The following is a 24,703-nucleotide window of genomic DNA, read 5'->3' on the forward strand; positions in this document are numbered from 1 at the left end:
GGCCCCAGACTATTTGCAACCAGGCCTCACTTGCACAAGCGTCATGGGGATTTGCAGCCCCACTCCTGTGAGTAATGGGTGCTTTCCTGCCACTCCCACAAAACCATCCCCCCTTTCCCCCCTCCACCCCTTCCAGGCCTCCAACCTGGAAAGATTGGGGAACTCTGATCTATCAGATGGGATTTTCAGAGCTGTTAAGAGGAATGATCTTAAATCTCATGGGCCCACAAGCAAAGGGGCCCTTTCCAGAGGTGGTATTCAGCCAGTTCTGACAGGTTCTGGAGAACCGGTAGCGGAAATGTTAAGTAGAGAACCTACAAATAGGTCCCCCCCCCCCCCTGCCTCCTAGCCTCCCAGCTTATTTGTTGCCCTGAACAAGAGAACTGAGCTGAAAAGCAGGTTAGTGCGGTGGGGAGGGAATAGGGATTTTGCAGTATCCTCCCCTGCCACACCCACAAAGCACACACCCACAAAGACACCTCACGTCCACAAAGCCACACCCACAGAACTGATAGTAAAAACAAAAATTGAATCCCACCACTGGCCCTTTCCCTACTTGCCCTTTAACCACAGTACCTATAAATGCTCTGGTCCTCATGCCATTACCTCCATCTGTTCCCCAGCCCACGAGTGACTTAATCGTCTTAGCGCCACGAACGTTAAAAAGTACCGTTTGGGGTTTCCTCCCCGATTCCCACACCTTTCACAGATAACATCAAGATCTGCCAAAGCTGCAAATCTTCCGCAGCCGGCATCTCTCTTGACAGGTAGCCTGGGAGCAAACAGAGGCAAGGATCTGAATCGCCAAGGAAGACCATAAATGTCACCGCTGCAGGATGCAGCATTTGACTAGTTGGGGGGAGGTGGAGGTGGAGGCTTAAGCGGGGAGTAACCCAAACCAGCAGCAAAAGCAAAGGCTGGGCTCCTCGTGTGACGGGGTGGGTGGGTTGTGAGAGCGCAACTTGGCGTCCACCCAGCGCCGTTTTCATTCAAGAGCGTCGAGGCTCCTTTAATTAAAAAAAAAAAAATCGCCCAAATTCGGCAGCTTCACCGCAGCGACAAAAGCGCTTGCCTTTCCTCCGGCTGGAACTGGGGCCGGTCCCTTTAAGAGAGAGAGAGAGTAGCACAGTAGCGGCGAAGGCGAGCCCCGCCGCCTAGCTCCGCTTGCGGTGCATTGTAAACCGGCCGCTGGCTGGCAGCGGAAAACAGTCCCGGCTTCGGTCTTCGAAGGGCGCGTCCACGCCGCCTTTTGGCCCCCCCCCCCGCGCAAACCCACGACTTAAAGAGAGTTTGCCCGCCGGTGCGAAATCTGGCGGGGGAGGTTTGTGGAGGGCGTGGAACCGCTGACAGGGGATGGCAGGTCGGTAGTCCTTAGGTGGACGACGGAGAGAAGCCAGGCAGCCAGAAGAGAGAGAAATAAAACCTTCCACCAGCCGACCGTCCCCCCTCCCCATCCCGGCATCCTGCATGGGAGAGCTTGGTAAGTTAAGGTGAACGAATGTCTTTGCTGGGCCTTTTTTTTAAAAAAAAATGTTCAAAATTATTCGCAAGTTCATTTCGGCGTCTCCTATGCGGGACAGCTGACCGGCATAGGAGGCGCTTGAGGTGGCGGACTCCTTGGAAAAAATCCCCCTTGCCGCGTTAACTCTTTGAAGCGGGGGTGAGAAACGAAAAATATACCCGAGCGAGCCGAGAGCGAAGGGCCGGTGCGGAAAACAAGCGACCAGCTCTCGCTTGGGAAGGGCGAACGGTTGGGTGCGATTCGCTCCAGGCAGACAATTCAAGGGCGAAGCCCGGCGATTGCTTAGATTGGGGAACGTAATTCCGGGCACAAGGACTCAAAAGACAATCGTGCAGCGCCTGGGGAGGTTTATTCTCAGGTACCGTCAGCGTTCGCAGGATTGCAGGCTAAAAATAACTTTTCCCTCGACCGATTGTTTGCCTGCCTTTTAAATGTTGCGTTGCGCTTCGGGCTGTAATTGGGTGGCGGGGGGTGGCGCGGGAAAGAGAATGGAAACCTCCTGAAGTAAAAGGGGCGCGTTAATACCCGAAGTTGAGGTTTCTAAATCCGTTTCGTCGCCAGTTATTGGAATCGGCTGATCCGAACTCAGCTGGGACAACTTTTGCAGTTCCTACGAGGTACGGCAGGGGGCGTCGCTGCGACGCTGGGGGATGATTGGGTGTAAAAAAAAAAAAAAAAAACGGGCAACCGGGTAAGGACTTTGACGAGTTGAATAATTCAGTTGCGTTGAATTGGTAATAGAGAAGGGTGACCGGGCTAAGCTGATAAAACCTATGAAGAAACGCTATTGCTCTGCCGAATTTGAAGAAACTCTTTTTTTTTCTGTTCAAGAATTGTTTCACAATATTATTGAAAGATCGTATCTAATTATCATCCCATAGATGAGAATCTGTCTTTGCACGTTGTTAAAATACATTAATTTGAAATTCTCCTCAAACTTTAAAAAGGTGTGCTTAGTTGCGAAACATATCAAGTTTGGGGAATGCTCCACACTAGGCTGGGATGGCAGGTTTGTTCAGTAAAAGGACTGTCCCCAAAGGAGAATGCAGAGTTAATCTTTTAGTGAAAGCAACTGAAATTGAACTTGAAGAGTGAGCAACATTTACACAGCTGTTCCTTGGATTGAAGATGAAGTAACAGGATGCACAAGGCCAGCAGTGATATTTCTTCTCCCATTTTTGTTGGGGTGCTTGGGGATATTATTATCGGTTGCTTGAAGACTTCAGTGAATGGCAGTATCTTGTCAAATTCTTCATCATGCAAATGAGGGGTCCTTGGTGGTCTCTGAGCTTGCTTGTTTTCTTCATCAGTGCCTGATGATGATGATGATGATACCTAATTAAGGGTAATGAAACCTGTGCAAAAAAACCCAAGCAAGCTCAGAGAGCAACTGAAGGACTCCTCATTTCAATCCTGAGCTATAAATATTCTCCTTTATTAGTATCATCATATAAATGTCCATAATTATATTGCAGAGTTGAGTGATCCTCTTCAGAAATGCCAACCTTCATGTTGTCTTGTTGGGATACTGATTTTCCTTCCTTCCCTCTGATTTTCTGCTTCTACTGTCTATAGTTGATTTTCCATTCTGTGGCTACTTAATGTAGCTCTAACCTGTTATGTCTCTTATTGTACCTGTTGAATTACTATTTCTTTTCTGCATTTTTTTGTACCTTAAAAAAACCCAAATTGAATTATCTGATCATTAAATCTATTATCCTTCCCTACTGGGAATGGGTCAAAAAATCTTGCTTTGCTTGAAGAAAGATGACTGGCTGGTATTCAGGACTTCTGGAAAAAGGTCCTGCCTGAAACCAAAGAGTACTGATGCCACTCAGTCTCCATACTGACCAAGAGGCTGACTTGGTAACAACAGAGTTTCCTATATGTAGATGGTGCAAGTTGGGTAACTTGAGAGTGACATTTGGCGAATGAATTTGCTCCTCTTCATTCCCAGGACTTTTAATTGGCCTGACTATGATTTGCCAGCTCTTCTAAAGGATTTTTTTTAAAAAAAGGATGAAGCACTGGTTTCTCACCATGAAAAGAAATAGCATGGCATATCAAGAGCAAATTTGTGGCTCTGAAGAAATGACCCGTTGAACTTCATCTGGTCTCTTTGTTTAGAATTAAGTCTTGAATCTCTATGGTACAGTTTTTGAGTGGGGTTAATAAGGCTTCCTAAGAGGGCAGTTGCATTTGTGGATTTGTAAATACAAAGAAGATCCTTTCCTGCTGAGCTGTGGTTTTCTTCACCAGAGCTGGGTGTGAGATATGGCCAAGAACAGAATATAAAAGTTGAGGCTTTTTGCTTTTTTTTCTGATGCTGAAATTGGTAACAATCTTTTACTATCCCTGTTTTCTCTTCATTCCAGGTGAAAGACCATGCTTTCCTGCAAATATAGTTACGTTTAGTGCTAGTAGAAAAGTGCAGTTCACACCGCAAATGATTTAATATCAGAGTTTGATTGTGTCTGTAGAAATTCAGAATTTGAGATTTCTAGGGCAAATCCAGGACTGGAATTAGTTGAATATGCAGAGTAATGTTTCTAAAGTTCTGTAACCGTAACATTCTGAGGTTGAGAGATCACTCACTGACTTACTCTTCTCAGTACAAAAAAATGAATCTTGGAAAAGCTACTGAAAACACATCATGAGATTTGCTCATTCAGGTCTTTGGCATTTACAATTCATTGAAGATTTTTAAAGTTTGCTATTATGGGTGTTGCTTAGTGATGCAGCACATCGTACCAGAAGGTTATCTTTACACACAGCTGGCAGGTAATGTGTATATTTTCAGACCTACTTAACACTTCTTAGGACAGGGTGAAATCCAGCATTCTGTTTCTGCTGATAGAATCCTCTTTCATAGGAGAACTGGCTTTCCTCCCCTCTTCCTCTGAGCTCCTTAGTGCACACTTAGATTCTATTCATAAAGCTTGGAGAGACCCACTGGAGGAACTTTCTGGGGGATGTTTGAGGATTGCATTGGGAAGCAGGGCAATGAAATATGTCCCTTTGTGCCTCTAGATTGCAGCTCGTGCAGCCCTGAATTTGGGCCTTTTGTAGTTGCACACACTGGGATTTTTTTCCTTTCCCCCAACCCCATCCCCTAATTCCATTTTCAGTGATGGAACAGAGTTGAGAGATTCTTAAAGGGGTATTCTGGAATATGGCCAATTCAGGTCTGGGGGGATAAAGGAAATAAAATGTGAAGTGGTACCTTGTTTAAGCTAAGACCACCTTGATGAAAAGTAAGATCTTTGTGCAGCCAAATATTTGGGTTGATGGCTGAAGACTGGCAATAGAGAATGTTGACAAAGAAGACAAATACTTTTTTGTTTTAAGTCTGATATCATTCTTCTCTTGGAAGGGTTGACAAGTTTTCTCTAACATTCTGGAAATTAGGATTCTTGAACATCTGGGTAGCACAGATTGAGGAAGATGCCTTATGCAAAGTATTGCAATTAAAATAAATTGACTCTCTGGAACATATAGAACATGCCATTTAAAGATGCAGTGTCTGTAAAGTGACACAGCATATTTGAAAGTTAAGAATTTTTGTCTTAATAAGAGCAATCTTATTAGAATTTCTTATACAACATGGGCCAGTTATATATGCCATAGTTTATTATGCTATACTGACAGAAGTATAAAGATACATGGCCTATTGCTTTTTCTTATCATAGTTGATAAATAGTCTTGGTAATAAGTGGTGAAGGATGGGGGTCAGGGGGACTCTATTGCTGCAATCCAATGAGCATCTTCCTCCTCAAAATATTCCAGACTCTCCAAATGAATGCATTGTGTTGGACATTAATCACTTGGAGAATTCTGAACCAATCAATGCAAAGGCATCTTGAGATTTTTAAGGCCACTTCCAGAGTAAGTTTTCTAAGATCTACTGCTCTTAACACACCAAGCCATGCAGAAATCATTGCCTTTGTCTGGTTGCTGTTAATTCATCAACAGGTTGTATTCCTTTTGACACATCCATCAGCATAAAGTGTAGTGTGAATTCATCCATTGGACTACCATGCAAGTATCACTAAATTATAGGGCATAGTGCAGTGATGGCTAACCTTTTTTCCCTCAGGTACCAAAAGCACGCGCACACTCTCATGCCCACACCCATAATGCAATGCCCCCCCCGTGTGCCCCGCTCCCACACATGCACGCACAACCTGCCCCGCACTGCCTTGGCCCCCGTGCATGCGTGTGTGAAGCCACCAGGCTTCATTTCGGACCTAGCAGGGCTCCCTTAAGCCTCTGAAGATCGGAAACAGCCTGCTTCCGGACTTCCAGAAGGCCTGTTTTTCACCGTCCCCAGGCTCCGGAGGCTTTCCTGGAGCCTCTGGGAGGGTGAAAACAGCCTCCCCGGCCCTCCAGAGGCCTGTTTCCGGACTTCCGGGAGGTCCATTTTTCTCCTTTCCAGAGCCTCTGCATAAGCCCTGTACTTACCTGGCATCCAAAACAGGCCCTATGGAGACTCCTGGGAGGGGAGGGGTGGCGTGGGCATAGCCAGCAGAAAACCAGCTGGCTGGCATATGCGCACATGCGCGGTAGACTTGACCTAAGGCAACGGCTCATGTGCCCACAGAGATGGCTCCATGTGCCACCTGTGTAGTGATGGGTTTCAAATTTTTTTAGAACCTCTTCTATAGGTGTGGCCTGCTTTGCAGGAGTGGCTTGCCAGCCATGTGACTGGGTGGGAGTGGCTTGGCAGTCACGTGACTGGGTGGGCATGGCCAACTTGTAAAATGTGGTGAAACTCAATTAACAACGCTCTTGCTTAGCAACCAAAATGTTGGCTCAGAAACTCTGACATTTGACGCACGCAAGTTTTAAAGCTGTCAAGTTACAAGACCCTTGCACCCCTAACCCTTTAGGAAAAAAAACCCAGGGGTGTTCAAACTTGATAGCTTTAAGACTTGTGGACTTCAACTCCCAGAATTCCTCCTCTCACTCTTCATCTTGATGATGTGCGGGGAGAGGGAGATGGAGCCGTTTCTAAACGACACTGTAGATTTGTGGAACCTCTTCTATAGAAGAGGTCAGAACTGGCGCGAACCCACCACTGCACCTGTGGCACACATGCCCTAGGTTCGCCATCACGGGTATAGTGCAAGAAGGAAGAGTTGCAGTGAGCTTCAGATGTGTGTACTGTACACACATACCATTCTCCCTTGTCCAATATGATTGTTAAGTGGAACTTAAATAAACTTCCACTTTTTATTAAATGCAGTTTAGTATTAAATCCAGCGGCAAAGAGTTGAATCAGTAATAGAAACAAGGGCTTCTAAATTTCTCCTTATAATTATGTGGATAGGCTGGTGGTAGGGAACCCTTATCTGAAACTCCATGAAACTCTAATTATGATCTGTCCAGACCATAATATAATGAGTTCATTTCTAAAAAGGAAGGCTTTGATGCTGCATAGGCCCAAGTAAGGAAAACATTTTAAATTCCAGTTTGACCTACTTGTTCATGCTGGTATTCTGTCTTCCGAGCAGTTGATTTTAGAAATGTGCATAATATTAGGGATCTGTACGGCACCAGAACAAGAAAGCCTTTTTGCTGCTGTTTTAGAGAAAGAATGTGTGGTTGATGGTTACTGAGGAAATTGGTGTAATGAGAAGACAAAGGCTTTATGAATATGCAGAATGGAAAGTTATTATAGTAGAATTCAGATCATTATAAAATGGACTAGAGGAGAGGAAGCTGTTTTTGCAGCAATGTTTGCATACTTCAAGGAATATTTTAATAGATCATCCTTATCCACAGTATGTGATTGATTTTGATTTATTATGTTGTGTGAACTCTGGTTTTGTATGACTCTAGTATGCAAACCCAAGCAATTGTGATCAGTTCTATAAGCCCTAATTGAACAAACCATGGTTTAGCATCATCATGTCTGAATTGGATCAATAGTAAGGATTACTAGGCTGGTTAAATAAGGGAAGGGGAGTTTTTTTTTCTGTGTTCTGAATGTGATCATCAGTTGAACTCTGAGCATGAGGGAAAATTTTACATTTTGAGTAGTTCCCCAAGTGTGTGTGTGTGTGTGGTTTCCTAACAAACTGAATTCCAGGGGCTGTTTGTGCCAAAAGAAGGATGTAACAGAAGCCAATTTTCCTAACTCCTCTTTTAGTTCTGATGAACCATTTGGGGCCCCAGTGGGCTGATATCCCTGTAAACAACTTTCAATCTGGAAGAAATGTGCTAGAGAAAATCTGGCTGCCTATGGCTCAGTGACGTGCGGTGAGGTTTATGGCTGGTGAGGCTGGTGATGTCATCAGGAAGGCGGGGAATGGGACCACGTGTGCTGGAGGCTGAGGCTGCCTCAGCCTCCAGCACACATGATCCCATTCCCCGCCTTCCTGAGCGTGCTCTGCCGGCTCGCGCTCCGCAGTCCCCAACAGCAGCTGCTTTTCAGTGCTTTTCTGAGCGTCTGGCGTTTAGGACATCCAGCTATCTACCTAAACGCCAGACGCACAGAAAAGCACTGAAAAGCACTTCGCCTCCAAGCCACTTCGTCTTGATGATGTCACCGCAGCTGCTGGGCGCGGCCGGACGGATGTAGCCAGAGTGACGCCGTGGCGGTCCGGGCGGACAAAAGAGTGAGCGAGCGATGGAGGATCAGGCAGCCTGATCCTCGGTCGCTCGCCCGCCGGACTGCCTCGGCGCCACTCTGGCTACCTCTGTCTGTCCGTGCCCGGGAGCTGCGGAGGCAGAAATGTTGTCGGCGCTCCCGGATGACGAAGCCACGAAAGCGACTGGGGAATGACGAGAACCTTCCTGCCTCTGCTGGACTTCGTGCACTCCTCGCGACTGCAATATACATCCAGAAGCGGCTTTTGTGGCTAATGGGGTTTGGGCTTCCAGCCCAACAGCCCCTGCCACTTCTGAACGTCTATTGCAGTCACAAGGAGTGCGCAAAGTACAGCGGAGGCAGGAAGGTTATTGGCGCTTCCGAGAACCCTCCTGTCTCTGCCAGTTGCCCAGCTGGCACCGCCCCGCGCGCACACCTCCTCCTCCTCCTCCTCCCTCCTCTTCCTCTTCACTCCCCAAAGGCTCTTCTCCTTACTGGAGCTTAGCGGGAGCTGTGTAAAAGGGATGGGAGGAAATATATATTATTATTATATATTATTATTTCATGATGAGAGGTGAGGCTCTGCCTCCCCTGCCTCCCCTGACCGCACGTCCCTGCTATGGCTTATCTTATAAGGTGAAACAATATAGAAAAATGGGACATAATAAAGCAAAGCAGATATTGAAGAAGAGGATTGTTGACATGGGATGATAGGCAATACAAATCTTGGATTACTGCCAATCATTAACATTAACTACGGTAACTAGGTTTGATGCTCTGTTCTCAGGTATCAGGGATGGTAAACATCAAAAGATTCCTTTCCATGAACATATCTGCCCAGGTGACTCCCCAGGCCATAGAAGATGTCTGACATTGTCCTCTTGTGTTGTAAAATTTACAGAGACCTTTGTGATATGTAGGCCCTTTATATATGGGAAGAGATTGTGATTCATTTAGCTCCTTTGTGCTGGCAGACCATAAGAATGCCTTTACTCACAGGGTGGGTAGCCAAGTCCTATCTGGCTGATAGAAGGAGGCAGTACCCAGTTGTACTTCTCCCATAAACTTTATAAGTTTAACCCACAGCATAGCTTTCTCTTTATTATTATTATTTAATGCATTGTGGGGAAATTTAAATATGTTTTAGGTATTTGTATATAAAGGCTGATCTAAAATCTTAATAAAGTTTATATTGTGCTGTGCTATTTTGTGAAATTCAATTAAGAAGCTCTAACAGCTCTAACAAGAGCCAGTTTGGTAATTAAGGCACCAGGCTAGAAACTGGGAGATTGTGAGCTCTAGTCCCACCTGAGACACAAAGCCAACTGGGTGACCTTGGGCCAGTCACTTTCTCTTATCCCTAGGAATGAGGTAATGGAAAGCACTTCTGAAATCTTGCAAAGAAAATTGCAGGGCTTGTCCAAGTAGTCTTCAGGACTTATCTAGATAGTCTTCAGGACCTGTCTAGATAGTCTTCAGGAGTCAAAACTCAATAGAAAGCACAAACAACAAAACCAAACAAAACCAGCTGTACTGCCTTGGCTCTTTAATGGAAAGGAAGGAGGAATTATTATTTTTCTAAAGCTCAAACTTACGTTTGCTAGTGCAATTGTTTCTTTTGTGCAGTTATTTAATTGGCTGTAGCACAATGTTAATTGTTACTTTAAAGGAGGCCTAAAAAAAAAGTGGGCTTTTGCGCCAGGATTGTCCCATTTTTTTGACCTTTTCCTCTGGAGTCCCCCATTGATGGTATTTGGCAGTTCTGAAATGTGTAGGTGGTTGAAAGTTTGTCCAATTTTTAAATGATCTTGCATGTGGATTTTATGTGCTTGATGCAGTATCCATGTAGAAGAAGGTGGACTAAGGACAAACTGGAAGAAATTGCTTTTAGTTTGATGAATATCTCACTGGTGTAACACGCATGGTTTGAACCTGGCATTTTGTGGCTTTTCAAACGCATAGCGTGGACGCCATGTAGCAAAATTTAGTGGGTGTGCCAATGTGCACAGCTCTGTGGCTGGTAACTTTACCTAGATCTGGCTATTTGACAGCCTGATCACATGGCTGTGTTTATTTTGAAATCTGCGGAAAGTACTGAAACTTCAGATTTTTGGAGCGAACGTTTTCCAGCAATTGATGAAACTGGAACACTCTCCAAATGGTACTGTTCTTGTGTTATCATTTTCAGTTAATTAAAAAAATAAACTTTGGAAACCCTGGTAGAAGCACTTTATGCTGCAGTATATTTCAGCTCTTGCCCTACTGCCCTTCCTTAAAGAAACTCCGGGGGCCCCGAGCCTTGCAAGTACAGCTGAGCGGAAAAGGGGAAAATAAATGGTTTCTATTCCAGTTTTATTAAAGGTATTTCTGACTAAAGCTTAGAAAGTGCCCAGACAGCGTGAACTGGAAACTCTAAGCCTGTGAGGGAGCTTTTGATGGAAACATTTAAAAGGATCAATTTTATCGGCTGCTAGAGAAGCAGAACATTTTTATAGTAACCTGATACTGTAATACCAGTAACGTGAGCTGGGACTTGATTGGCTGTGCCAAATGCTTATTGTAAACTGAGAATACAATTCTCAGTATAAAGAAAATGTGAATGAAAACTGGAAGCAGGGATTCTCTTCTTAATTGTAAAGCTGACATCTTATTTTTAATTTGTTTGAAATAACTCATGCCTTACAGTTTCAGATCTATAATTACCAAGGATCTGAAAATCCCAGAAGCTTTAATTGAAAGGCTGAAGAAACTAACATTCCCTGTGTCATTCTGATCCCCTAATGCAGTGGTTCTCAACCTTCCCAATGCCGCAACCCTTTAATACAGTTCCTCATGTTGTGGTGACTCCCAACCATAACATTATTTTCGTTGCTACTTCTGTAATTTTGTAATTTTGCTACGTTATGAATCATAATGTAAACATCTGATATGCAGGATGTATTTTCATTATTACAAATTGAACATAATTAAAGCATAGTGATTAATCACAAACAGAATATGTAATTATATATTATGAAATGGCTTGCTAATGAAAATAATATATATAATATATTATAATATAATCTCTAACCTTGTTACAAAAAGTCCATGAAACATTTCAGTTGCTAACATAATAAAAATAAAACAGAGAAGAAAGACAGTAAAAACAATGGGTCAAAGAGAAATACAGTACTAGGTTGGATATCCCCTTCTATTTTTCAGCTTGTCCTACTGGTTCTTTATGATTTATCAATTGTTGTTTGTAACTAATGATTGTAACTATTATTATGACCTATGGCCTATTACTTGCTGTTTATATGTACACTGTGATTTGGTGCACTGGAGACAAATTCTTTGTGTGTCTTATCACACTTCACCAATAAACATTTCTAATTCATTCTATTCCTATTTCATTCTATTCCATTCCATTCTATTCCATTCTATTCTATTCCTATTCCATTCTATTCCATTCCATTCCATTTTCCTATTCCATTCCATTTTATTCTAAGCATGCAATCTTAAAACTTAAAACTAAAAAGATGTAGTGCTTTATTTGTTTTTCAAAGCGGCTGCTGAAGATGTTTTGTGACAGCTACCTTTTTTCCCCTCTGCCCCCAAACTCCTGGAATCCTCTCGCTCCCAAGTTTTCCAACTACTCATTCATTCTTAGATACCGTGGGAAGCAAATGAAGGCGGGTCTCCTTGTGAATGGACAGAAGTTTTTACAGAAAAGGGAAAACCCAAACGTCTAGAACCAGCTGCTGCAGAGCGCCTGCGTGAACTTCCGAGTCTCCGAGGAGGCGGAGGGGACATCGTCACCATCCTTCCCGCCTCGGTTCTTGGCTCCTTCTTCCTGGCGTCCCCTCCCATCCCCTTGCTGCTGGGAGACCGAACTCAGCCATGCCACCTCTCAAGGTGCTGCCTTGCCGGCGCTCCGGCACTCCATTCTCCCCCTCCCCTCCCCTCATCAAGCACTGCTGTCTGATCCGCCCACTGGTGCCTCTCGTGTCACAATTGGCTGGGTGCCAGTTGTCCTTGCGCTGCCGCTCCTGTCAGGTAGCCCCACGCTTTCGCAACGCAGTGCCCGCCGCTCCCCTGGCTCCAAACACTGGCACGCAGGTGTCTTGGTTCCTAAGACCATTGAAAATATGTCTTTTCCTATGGTTTCAGGCGACCCCTGTGAAAGGGTCGTTCGACCCCCCAGGTTGAGAACCACTGCCCTAATGCCCGCTCCCTTCCATTAACATTAATGTGCTCGTTCCCCAATTAATTAGTAAATGCAATTTATTTTTGATATTTTGTGCATAATAACAGCTCTTTTAAGGACATGCTTTTACCAATGTATTTGAGATTTTATTCATCTTTTATGGCCCACTGTGTATTCTAGTGTATATCACCATCAGTGGAAACTCTTCATGTATCTTCCCTGTTTAAAAAGCAAGAGAGTTTTAATAAGCTGTGTTGCTGGACAAAATAGACAAAATACAGTGGTATAAAAATCCAATATAAGAGACAATACTTTAAATGAAGTTATGAGATGGAACATGTGTTCTCATCTCATGCTAACTATTATATAAGGCAGTGGTTGGCTAAATATTGTTGTAGCTAGAAATATTTGTCTGGCTTAAATAGAGCTAAAGGGACTAGGTATGAGTACAGATACACTATATTGCCAAAAGTAATCGCTCACAACTGATTCTGATTATGTGGATGTGTGAGCAAATATATTTGATGTGAGTGCTTACAGACTTGATTCCCTAGTATTACACTTCTAGCCTCTGCAAACAGTGAATTGTTCTCTGGTTCTTTAAAACCTTTGGAGAAATTGTCAGAACTTCATAAATCCTTCTGAACCCAAATGGGAGGCTTCTATCTTTTTATTCTGCTTATATATGTAGGCAGGGGTGGGCTGCAGGGGGTTTGCAGGGGTTCAGGAGAAGCTCTAGCTAAGATTCTGTGCAGTTCGGAGAACCCCCAAATCCCACTCCTGGCTGACCCTGCCACTCCTCCCCTCCCAGGAGCCCCCACACACCCTCTTTTGGATGCAGGTAAGTGCAGGGTGCGTACAGAGGCTCAGGAAGAGGCTACTGGAAGTTTGGGAAGACCAGAAACAGGCCCATTTCCGGCCTCCAGAGTTCCACCGGAGCCTTGGGAGGCTGTTTTCACCCTCCCGGAGGCTCAAGGAAAGCTTCCAGAGTCCGGGGAAGGCAAAACCCTCCATCCCACTGTGGTGCAGGAGGCCGACAAGGCCACGCCCACCATGCCCCCCCCTCCCAGCAACCAGGCAGAGAACCCCTTGCCAAAATTCTTGAAGCCCACCCCTGGGTAGGGGTAGATACCTTGTTTTTAAATGATGGAGAATTGTTAACAGAACTAACGTTCCCACCCTGCTGCTCAAAAAAGAAACCTCTGTTCATTGAATGTTGCTGCCTCAACTTTTTTTTCTTCATCTCTTTTTCCTTTCTTGCAGACCCCTTACATAATCACCATGACTTCCTCTAATTGCAGCCTTGCATTTTACTGCTCACCATGTAGCCAGCAGGAAAGAAGGAAAACTATGCTTTACTTGGCAAAGGTTCATGAAGAAGCCTCAGGCTAGGTTCACACAACCTGCTGAGCCTTAAAATCATTTACTTGGTGTTGGTGAGGCACAGAATGCCTTGCCCCTCTTCTGCAGTTGCTGTTAAAACTAAAAACTATATTACAGGTGGCCCACTTTTAGCAGCTGCCTTATTTAGTGACCAGACACCAAGAGCAGTGGTGGCACAGTGGTTAGAATGCAGTGCTGCAGGCTACTTCTGCTGACTGCCGGCTGCTGGCGGTTTGAGTCTCACCGGCTCAAGGTTGACTTGGCCTTTCATCCTTCTGAGGTCGGTAAAATGAGGACCCAGATTGTTGGAGCAATAGGCTGACTCTGTAAACCGCTTAGTAAAGGCTGTGAAGCACTGTGAAGTAGTATATAAATGTAAATGCTATTGCTATATTGCAGTTACAGCAAGGATGAAAAGTAACTTTATAGCCACTTCTCACATTTGCAACCTTCGCAGGTCTGTAAAGCCAAGGAAACCTGAAGTAAAATCATAAACGCAGTTGTGGTTTCACTTGATAACTGCTTAATGGCTATTTGCTGGTCCTGATTATAGTCGCTAAACAAGAACTATCTATCGCAAGTCTTGTGGATTTATATCTATGCCACACTTTGCTGTCCTGTCCCAAAGCCTAACTCTGTGATCTGACCTATTCCTTCCATATTTGTAGATTTCTGATTTCTCCACCATCTTTCTTAACTGTGCATAGTGGTCTCTCAACAGAGAACATCTGTCTCACTTCTGCATTCAACTCAGCTCTATGAACTGGCAAGGAATTGAAATAATATGGGAGATATTCAATGTATTTTTCTCACCTGCCATACGCAAGATTATGTTTTTGTTTGTGCCTATCCCCACCTGAGATTCATCAGATAATACAGGTAGTCCTCAACTTACAACAGTTCATGTAGTGACAATTCAAAGTTACAGTGGCACCAAAAATGTGATATATGACCTTTTTCACAGTTATGACCTTTGCAGCATCCCCATGATCATGTGATCAAAATTCAGATGCTTGTGGCAACTGGTTCATATTTATGACTGTTACTTTGTCCCAAAGTCATTTGTGACCTTCTCACAAGCAAAGTCAACGGGGAAGTCAGATTTACTTAACAACTGCAATGATTCACTTAACAACTGCGGCAAGAAAGATTGTGAAATAGGGCAAAACTCAATAAATGTCTCACTTAACAACATAAAATTTGGGCTCAATTATGGTCATAAATTGAGGAATACCTGTATCTCTTTATCTACTATCTCCTTTTTAAAGCTAAGTAGTTTGGTTTTCATGTGCCAGAGTTATAGGTTTGATTGATATGGATTTGTTATCCCACCCCTCATGTTCACAGCTCATCGTGCTCCTGTTGTGCGAAATTGTCAATGTGCTGTGTTGCACGTGGAGGCATACAGCATATGTTTAAAAAACAATGACAATATTTTTCCCAATGAGGAAATCTTTCTTTAACAAAAATATGAATGATGGGGACAGGCTTGTAAGAATGGCTGATTAAAGAATTCTGAGAACTGTGTAGGCAGGACAGAGCTAGTACTGTTTCTATAGCAGTTGGAGTGAAACTCCTGGATCTTTATTTGACCTCTTTTGGCAATCATCCTGCACCACCAAGAAATCAGTAAGGAATCCTTTGCAGCTTTAATTTTTGGAGTGTAGAGATGGTTATAGAGCTCTGAACAAAACTCAATTGATTTCTAGAAGTTTGAAGTTACTCAGCAATCTTGTTTCAGTTACTTTTAGATATACATGAATATGGTTTTTGTAAGGATAAAAATCCCACATTTTCTTTTCCTTGGCGTTGGGACTATTTAACTCCTTACTATCTCATTCCAGTTGATTTGAGCCTTGATGATCTATGTTGAAAGGAGGAGAAATCTGGCCAAAAGATCTTTTCCTGATTAAACTTCAGCTTAGTTTGCAAAATTCTATGTGTGAATTGATTTGTTTGAAATTTTAATCTTTGATATTCTGCGTACACAACTAGGAGTCAGATTTTAACCTACTGTGGTGGTGGATATAGAGAGCCAGTGCAGTATAGGGATGAACTAGGACTCTGGAGACCTAGTTTCGGGTTCATGCTCAGTTATGGAAGTTCAGTAACTAAGTTTGGGCCAGTCTTCTTCCTTCCCTTTCTCAGCCTAACCTACTTCACAGGTTAGGGTTGGAGTTGTGGGGAGAAATGGGAGGAATGAACATTATGTAGCCTGCTTTGAGGTCCTGAATGGGAATCTAATAAATAAAACCAGCAAAAGAAAATGAATAAGTTAGAGGTAGCCAAATTGACCTGGGTTAACTATACTTTCCAAAGGATGCTGACCAGGTTGAGGATTAGCCATAGATAACTGTGTCTAGTTATCGGTAGGTTGCTGCATTCTACTATTGTGATCCAGAAGCAAATTTCTGAATATTTTCTATATAGTATCTAGGCAAAAATGTGAAAGCACTGCTTTTCTGGTTTCAGTGACATGAATGGTTATCTCAGTTCTCCCTTTCCCCCCTTCTAATCAGTTACGAGGCAATATTTTAATATTTATCTTGTGAAGAAATGTGGCATTTTCCTGCTGCAAGGAAATCCATGCAAATTTAAGTCAGCTGAAGTTACAGTCATTTTCCTTTCTTTGAGATTTATTGTGCCTGTATAGTTTTAGTCTCTCTTTTTTTGTACGCTCTAGTTTAGGGCTTTCATTTCTTCACGTTTTGAAACAGGACTTGGATAAACATAACCCAAAAACTTACAAAGGATATTCCCCCCCCCCTCTTTAAGACCAATGTTGCTAGTATGATCCTTTCAGGATAGAACTGCTTGGGGTGATTTTGTGTATTTGTTTGAAAGAGAGTTTTTACATTAAACATTTAGCTGATTTGTTCATTTGGATCTGCCTTTAAACAGAAATAAAACACAGTATCCTAGGCAGAATCCTAGGCAAAGTGGAAACCTTTAAACCATCATATATGTTCCACTGGGCAATATAATACAGAACAAAAGCTTGGAAAGGAGGAAATTTGGTTCTTGAAATTTGGTTCTCTGAGATGTGAGACATAGCAGAGATAGGGTGGGGAGAGGAAGGATGGAGCCTGAGAATTTGCAAATATTCTCCAAAATCTGGAATTGTATATTATGAAGTACAGTGGCATTTTACATGAACTACAGACTTCAGATGGCCCTTCAAAGCAATTGGCTGGTTGTCTGTTGTTATGAATTGAGCATAGTCATGGACTACTGTGGGAGAACTACAATATGATGGAAAGATTGACAAGCTTTGTTTCTATTTTTCTTTTCCTAACTTCTTGCTGGGGTTTTGGACTATCGGGAGTTTTATTTCTTATAGCATATAGGAAACACAGTAAGATTTTACCATGTATGTGGGTTGGATTCAGAGAATAGCAGGTGGACATTAACCAGGTACTCATCCTTGTTAATGTTACTTTTCTATTTTGCAAAGAAGGAGAAACAGGGAAAAGAAACTCTTGGCTGGTATCTTCTACTTCAGGAGTAATCTGCCCAGAGGGCCCAAAATCCTAGGTCTAGCATGAATCCAACGATTGTTGTGATCACTCTGTTTTCTCCCTCATCTCCCTCCTGTTTCTGAGCAGAGTGTAAGCCCATCTCTTCTAAACCATACTGTTGCTTTCAGCTAGGAGAATAAAATGTTCTATCTAGGTATAATGAAGGAAATCACACACAACTGATTTTCATTAGCATGTTGAAGTTTTTAAAATGCAGTGAAGGAAAAGGGTAATGATTATCTGGATTTCCTCTGTATGTCTGATTTTAAGGGATGAAAATAGCTACTCATTTTGTTGACACTCAGCAGGGAACTGGGACCTGCTTGTAAAGAAGAAGGAAGATGTTAACTGTATTATTATTATTATTACTAGAATAAGCAAAATACCTGTTATCATAGCACTGTATCCTTCCTGTGCTTTCTAGAGGGCTGCCACAAAGAAGAGAGGGTCAATCTCTTCTCCAAAGCACAGGTAGGACAAGAAGCAAGGGATAGAAAATAATCAAGGAGAGAAGCAGTTTAGAACTACCATGTTTTCCCGAAAATACAACATGTCCTGAAACTAAAGCCTTGCCACATTTTTTGGGTGGGCAAAAATTTAAGCTCCCCCTGAAAATAAGCACCCTGGACAACACCCCCCCCCCCCGGCCATGCAGAGCACTGTCCTAGCATTATCCCGAAGGAGCCAAGCCGCGGGAGTTCTCCGGCTTCCAAACTCTGGAACTCGGCTTCCGATTCTTCCAGCAGCGGCGGCTCTAGGAGTGTTTTCTATGGTTATGGGCAGGCTGCTGGAAGACTTTGTCCGGCAGCCTGCCCATAACCAAGAACAGCTGGCCCAGGGCATGCTGAGGCTGGGAGGCATGTGAGCTGGGGGCAGAGCAGGTGCTCACACAACCCCCCTCTCCAGCCGGGCAGAGCTCCATGCACTGACCTAGGGGGTATCCCTAATGTGCCAAGCTGTGGGAGCTGGGGGGTGGGCAGAGCACCACATGGCTTGGCGCCTTATGGATACTCCCTAGGTCAGTGAATGGTGCTCTGCCCGGCTGGAGAGGCAGTTTGCCAGGTGGCTGCTCGTGAGCATGGTCACTCATGGCTGCTTCACCCCTGAGGCTGTGCCGGGCTCTTCGGGAGCCCGCTCGAAGGGAGCAGCCACCCGGCAACCCCAAAACAATAAGCCCTCCACCTCTAATAAGCCCAAGGCCATATTTCATGGGTCAAAAAAATATAAGACCCTGTCATATTTTTGGGGAAACACAGTAAGGAGAAATTTCTTGACAGTTAGAACAATTAATCAGTGGAACAACTTGCCTCCAGAAGTTGTGAATGCTCCAACACTAGAAGTTTTTAGGAAGAACTATTTATGATATAAAGTTTCCTTTTTGAACAGGAAGACTAGAAGACCTCCAAGGTCCCTTCCAACTCTGTTATTCTTCCCAACTTTTTCAAGTTTCTAACCTTTGTATAGCAGTATTATTGTGGGGGTCATTCAGAATATGGAAGGCCATGAAATAACAGGGCACACTTCATATTTTGGTAGAGGTGGAGGTGTACAATAATATAATATAGTTCAGTCTTAGGTAAGCTCTTGCTGAGATGATATAGGTTTGCTGAGTAGGAGGATATTGAATGCAGTGTGTTGCTATAAGAGAGAAGAGTTAAGGATTAAAGGAGTGTTTTATCAATAATTTTCATTTCCCATTATAGTCCATTGGAGTTGATATGTAATAAAAGCAGATAAATAAATAACATTTTCCAAGAAGTCATGAAACTTAGCACTAAGTATTAACTCTAAGTAAGTCTTCTCAGCATTCTCTCTCTGTGAATGCATTGAACTTCAACTTCTTTAATCCTTAGATAAGAAAGGTTAAAGTTGCATTAGAGGTGAAATAATAGGAACAGACCTCCAGTATTGTTCTAATCTAAAGTGTAACCATCTTGTCTTTCTAATTTTACTCCTCATTGCTACAAAATCTACCATGTATCTATAAATACTACCATGTAAAAGCATACAATTTTGGGGGGAAACTTTGTGTTCCAAGATAATCAGCACCAGTTACAATCAGATATGCATTTAATTATAGGACCGTGATCTTGTAGTGTTAATCTCTTCTCCCAAAGACAAGATGATGGAGGGGGCCCTTTAACCACTGACCGAATGCCTTTTCTATAAGTGTGGGCCATGATGTCATTTCCCTCTTCTTTTGAATGTAATTTCTGATAGACCATTTTCAAAGTAGCATAAGCCCCTGAGTGGGATTTTCTTTTTACTCTATTAATTCCCTTCAATTCCTACAGGACTGGCTATTAATTACAATAGTTTATGAGAGTCACTGTTACAACAGAACAATATTATAGCTAATGTAGAATATGAGGCTCTTGTCATCTTCATAAATTGAAGTAGGCAATTACCTCTCCCAGACTCATCCAGAATTGTCATTTGTTAAAAGACAGAAGGGAAAAGCTAAACTTAAAAATAGCCTTATGCTTCATTATTTCCTCCACCCTCCTCCTCTGTGCTCCAACATTGCCTGCCACCCTGGCAGTTCTTTAGGCTCAGGATAATTGGAAAAGTTGCTTACTTAAGTAATCGTCTAGATAAAATTGGGTATTATGTGTGTTTGTGTGTAGGGTGTGTATGTGTGTGTAGGGTGTGTATGTATGTCTAACTCCCTCACTCACTCACTCTCACTCTCTCTCTCTCTTGCCTTAACCATTAGATCTCATAAAACATTATACTGTATTCTATATGTATTTACCTGGAAATTTAAACCTAGTTCCATACCCATTCTATTCCTGAGAGCCACCTCTATCCCATATTACTCTTCTTGTGCATGAACTTTCCAGAACATCTTAAGATGTCAGTATCTTTACAATTCTCTTCTTCTTGGGAAGTTAGAACATATATTGGAGTCTTGCTTAGAATAACTTCAAAGCCATTTATCTGAAGATTGTTCCAAGTCTGTTGCCCCCCCCCCCCCAAATATAAGCTTTCTTTTAGGAGGTTCATCTGGGTGTAATACTACTTATTTTCTGAATCCAAACAAAGACATACTTCTTTCTAGCATTTAGATCTCTGACTTAATTGTGATTTTCTATTGCTGGCAAAGGCAAACTACAAAAATATACCATCATTCCTGACAATACTTGTAGTCCAAACTGTTTAATCCCTGGGACAGGATACTGCTTTCCAGTACACTAGTAGACCAGTGTCTCAGAGTATCAAGTTAGTTGTGCAAACACAGGTCAGTAAACCACTTCGAACATACTACTCTGCCCTTCAACATTGTGATGCTAGTCTCTCTACCCAGCATCTACAGCCTAGGCTACATATCTCCTGTCTCATGGTACAACAAATTTTGTTTCTGCTGCTAAATTAGATACACCATAATAGTCTTACTGCATCTGGCCAAAGTCTAACTTAGTCCAGCATTTTGTTTATCACTAGATACTCACTAGCAAGAAATGGTGAGCCGAGCTCTTTCATACTATAGTTCCTCTGCTACATAGTTTGTTCCTCTGCTACTTACATTCTGCTCTCATCCTAGACATGAATTGATCCAGTCCTTTTTAATGAAGTTGGTCATGATTTCTGTGTCTTATAGTTATAAACTCCACAGGCTAATAATGTTACGTTCATTTCCTACTGGGGAAATGGAAAAAAAAAGAGATCAGCATTTTTACTTTTGTCGTGTTCTTGCAAAGTATCCTGGTTTAGCTCAGGGTAGTGAGTATGTCTTGGCTTGACTTTAAGAGCAAGAAGACATCTCTGGGGCATCATTTCCTTTAAAAAGTAAGCTCATGGCCGGGGCACAACGTACATACAGTCAGGTTTATTTTACGATTCTTCATTGCAACCAGCAGAAATTTTGTGGCTATGGTTTCTAATTCTTCATTTTAATAGATTACCTCTCTTGCTTTAATTTTATTGGATACTTACAAAAATGTAATTGTCTGCCAGTGAAAGAATAAGAGTTATACAGGAAAAGGGCTCGTTAGGATTCCAGCCTCTGCAGCTAATAGCTTATGAATGCAAGGGGAGCTTTCCAAGACCCACAGGGTTGCTTTGAAACTGCAGTTAATACTGTCAGATGCAATGAAGTGTACATAAACCTCTCCTGTTTTTATCACAAAGTGACTGGCTTGCATTATGAATTTGAAGTGTTCTTCCAGGTTATTAGTACAGCAGAGGCTAATTGGATGAAAGCCCACCAAAGGCTGCCTTTTTGCAGTTAACAAATGACCTCACTGTGGCTTAGATCCATTGGAGTTCACAAGATCAGGGATGTCCAAATTTTCTTTCACAGAACGTTCTCCCCACCAGTAGGCATTTATATACTTCCTTGGGTTTTATGGGATAAGTATGTTTTGATGGCTTTCTGCTGTGAATCAAAAGTAGTGTTCTGGTAGGGTCTACAACCACATGTCTGTGCTGATGGCCAGTATTTCTATGAAATAACAGGCCTGCAGGGGGAAACGCCTTCCAATCCCTGGAGCCAGATTCTTCAATAAACTGCAGAACTTCCTTGGGTCTCAAGGGCATCAAGTTCTATCCTTCGGGTCTGGCTAGTGACCATTTCTGGATCTTGCTGTTGACTGCAGAGTATTTTTGATGATCCTGTGTGTGAGAAGCTTTCTCTAAGTATCTTCCCAGAAGCTGTGTTGGAATTCATCACATCCCTAACCAACCAAGATAGTAATTGATAGGGAGAGATGCGATACACCTTCTTCTCTGGATGAAAGTCTGTTCCTTCTTCTATTAAGGACGGGGCAAACTATTAGGCTGAGATATGGTAACCTTTAGCCATAGCTGCCGGTATGCTCTTATGTTAGAAGATGGTAGCTGGTCTTTACAATGCTCTGAGATGGTAGATGTCAGAATGTTTTATTTCTGCATAGGTTAAATCTGTTAGGATTTTATGCAGACCCACACTTTCCCCCAAACTGAACTCAACTTCTGGTGAATTACATGATCTTATTTATTTAGTTTCCTTGGCAAGAGTATTAAAATGGTTTGCCATTTGCTTTTCCAGACTGTTTTTCCCCCCCTTTCAAGTCTAGTCTGCAGCCTGGAAATTTCCTAGTGGTCTCCTGTCCATGTGCTAACTTGACCTGATTCAGCTTAGCATTTTGCAAATCAGCCAAGACTGGCTGGGATGCTACTGCCTATATCCATAAATAAAAAGAAAGTATACTTCAGTTCTATCCTTCTCCATTTCTTGTATGGAATGGCTGCAAGGGAGACACTGGAAATAACTTTCACTGTAGTTTCAAATAAATTGCAGTTGATTTTGTTTCACAAGGGTATTATTGCCTCAAAGCATAGTTTGTTAAAACCCACAAATCAAATCAAGGTTTTTTTTAGGGCCTTTTAATATACAGTATTATAGATTAAATAACTACAGTTCCTGATTCAGACAAGGCAAACTGACTGGTTTAAACCAGGGACTACACTGGAGAAGAGATTACTGTAGTTCCTGTGAAGTGTAGGGTTAACACTAAATCTACTCTGTGTTTTTGAAAAAACACTGCACTAGAAATTTTCTTTCATGACTTTTTAGTGATTATTATTAGGTATGCATCCTGAAGTGTGGCCATAGAAAGGTTGGGCTTTTGTGCGCCTGGCTTCATATGCAGAGGCATTCTTTTGTGAAGGATTACAAATACAGCAAATTCATCTCTCTTGCTATATTTCTCTAAATATGGAGTGACTTAGCATCATGAACCATTGTGCATATTCTGTTTATGTGTTTCTTCTCACATCTTTCTTCTTCTTACACTAAATCAGCCATTCCAGTCTATTATGGAACATGCCTAAGCAGTGATGTCCTGGCTAAGCTGGATTTGTGTGTTGTTTTTTTACAAAGTTGCTTTGTGAGACCTGGTCATTTGCTTTTAAAGCATGATGTGAATTTGGACCGGGGATATGAAACATGTATTGCCAGGAACTGCATATTTTACGATGGGCCATATGGGGTAGCTGAATGGTATGCATGCTTTAAAGATATAGTTAGATGATAAACTTCACTTGTTCTGGTTTTTAGAATTGTTCTTAGCTCATTTTGGTTTTGCACGTAGTTTCTTGTGCATCAAAACAGCAAACGAGTTTCGATGCTGTGCCTATGAAGGAGAAAAACGAAGAGGTTCAGTTTTCCAAATGAGTAAAAGGCAACCCAGATGAGCAGATCTACATCTGTGGAAGCCCCAAGACGGTAGCAGCATAAAATGACAAGAAGGGTTTCATTTCAAGTTCTTGTGGTCTTACACACTTTAAATTTATGGGACAATTTCCTTTGGCATTTAAGTACCGTATCTATCATCTAGTTCAGTGGTATCAACTTGATTTCATTGAGGGCTGCATCAGGGTTATGTTTGACCTTGGGGTGCTGGGTGGGCATGGCTGGGCTGGGCGTGCCCCATTTTCAGCTTGGACAGTCTCCTGCAGCCCTCTACCAGTGAAAATGGAGCTTGGGGGCCACACACAGCCCTCCTGAGCTCTGTTTTCACTGGCAGAGGCACTATGGGTTAGTCTTTCGCTGTTTCCATGGGCCAGATGTAAGCATCCCGTGGGTGGAATCCAACCCACAGGCCTTGAGCTTGACACCCCTGATCTAGTTAGATCAAGGGTGTCAAGATATTTACCTGAGGAAATATTTCCATTTAATCACTACTTTTCTAAATGATTTTCTCATTGTAGCAGAGGTGGGTTTCTACCAGTTCGCACTGGTTTGGGCAAATCGGTAGTGGTAATTTGGCCTGGGTCACAGAACCACCAGCAACCCAGGCTCACCACGCCCCCAAACCGGTTCCTCGGTCTCTGCTGCCATTGCCGGCATGGTTTTTATTAGTTTTTCATGGTATTCGTGCATGCACAGAACAGTTTACAGTAAACTGCGCATGCACTTGAAGTGAACCGGTACCAACGCCGGTAGAACCCCCCCCCCCCTTGTAGCTCTTGTCAATAATTTTTAGTGTTGTAAACAAGTTAAACTCGGTGTCCTAAGCCATAGCATATTGAGTAAGTCTTGAGAATAGGCCATGTGGGATTATGGATAAAAACACTGAAATAAGACCAAAAGGACCAGGTTGATTCACTGTCAGCTGTAGAAACTCCCTGGGAGACGTGGGGCCATTCATCCTCTCTCAGCCCAACATGACCCAAAGGATTGTTGGTATGGCAAACAAATTACAAAGCAAGTTGCTGAGTGAGCTCTAGAAGAAAGAAACTAAGAGATAAAATTGTTACTCTCTGAATTACATATAATGAAGATAGATGGGCTTTGTCAGTTCCCATTTTCTTCTTGCCTTGGTCAAAGCGGGTCAGAAAAATAGTACAGCAATACGAGCCATTTAAGCCTATTAAATTCTTTCCTGGTGATGGGAGATGGATATTCAGATAAGCAAAATACTTTAAAATGAGTATGATTTTTCACTGATCTGCAAATGCAGCTGTATAATACAATGTGTATATAATGCAACCTATTATTTCCTTTGGAGTAGACTACA

The 24,703-nt window shown here is 42.7% G+C and overlaps 1 protein-coding gene across 7 annotated transcripts in view; it reads left to right on the plus strand.

The window, feature by feature from the left end:
* Window positions 1-24,703, plus strand: part of DAAM2 (dishevelled associated activator of morphogenesis 2) — a 239,767-nt gene that overhangs the window by 44,825 nt on the left and 170,239 nt on the right. The window contains exons 1-2 of one of the 7 annotated variants that reach the window (XM_081940827.1): window positions 1,063-1,480; window positions 5,309-5,407. The exons of 4 other annotated variants lie outside the window; for them this stretch is intronic. The gene's annotated coding sequence lies outside the window, so the exon portion shown is untranslated. Of the gene's footprint in view, window positions 1-1,062; window positions 1,481-5,308; window positions 5,408-24,703 lie in introns of those variants that run through there. 2 more of the 7 variants (XM_081940826.1, XM_081940832.1) reach the window with 2 other exon arrangements.

Source organism: Natrix helvetica, assembly GCF_964273705.1.
Source record: "Natrix helvetica genome assembly, chromosome: 2".
In the NCBI taxonomy this organism is placed as follows: domain Eukaryota; kingdom Metazoa; phylum Chordata; class Lepidosauria; order Squamata; family Natricidae; genus Natrix; species Natrix helvetica.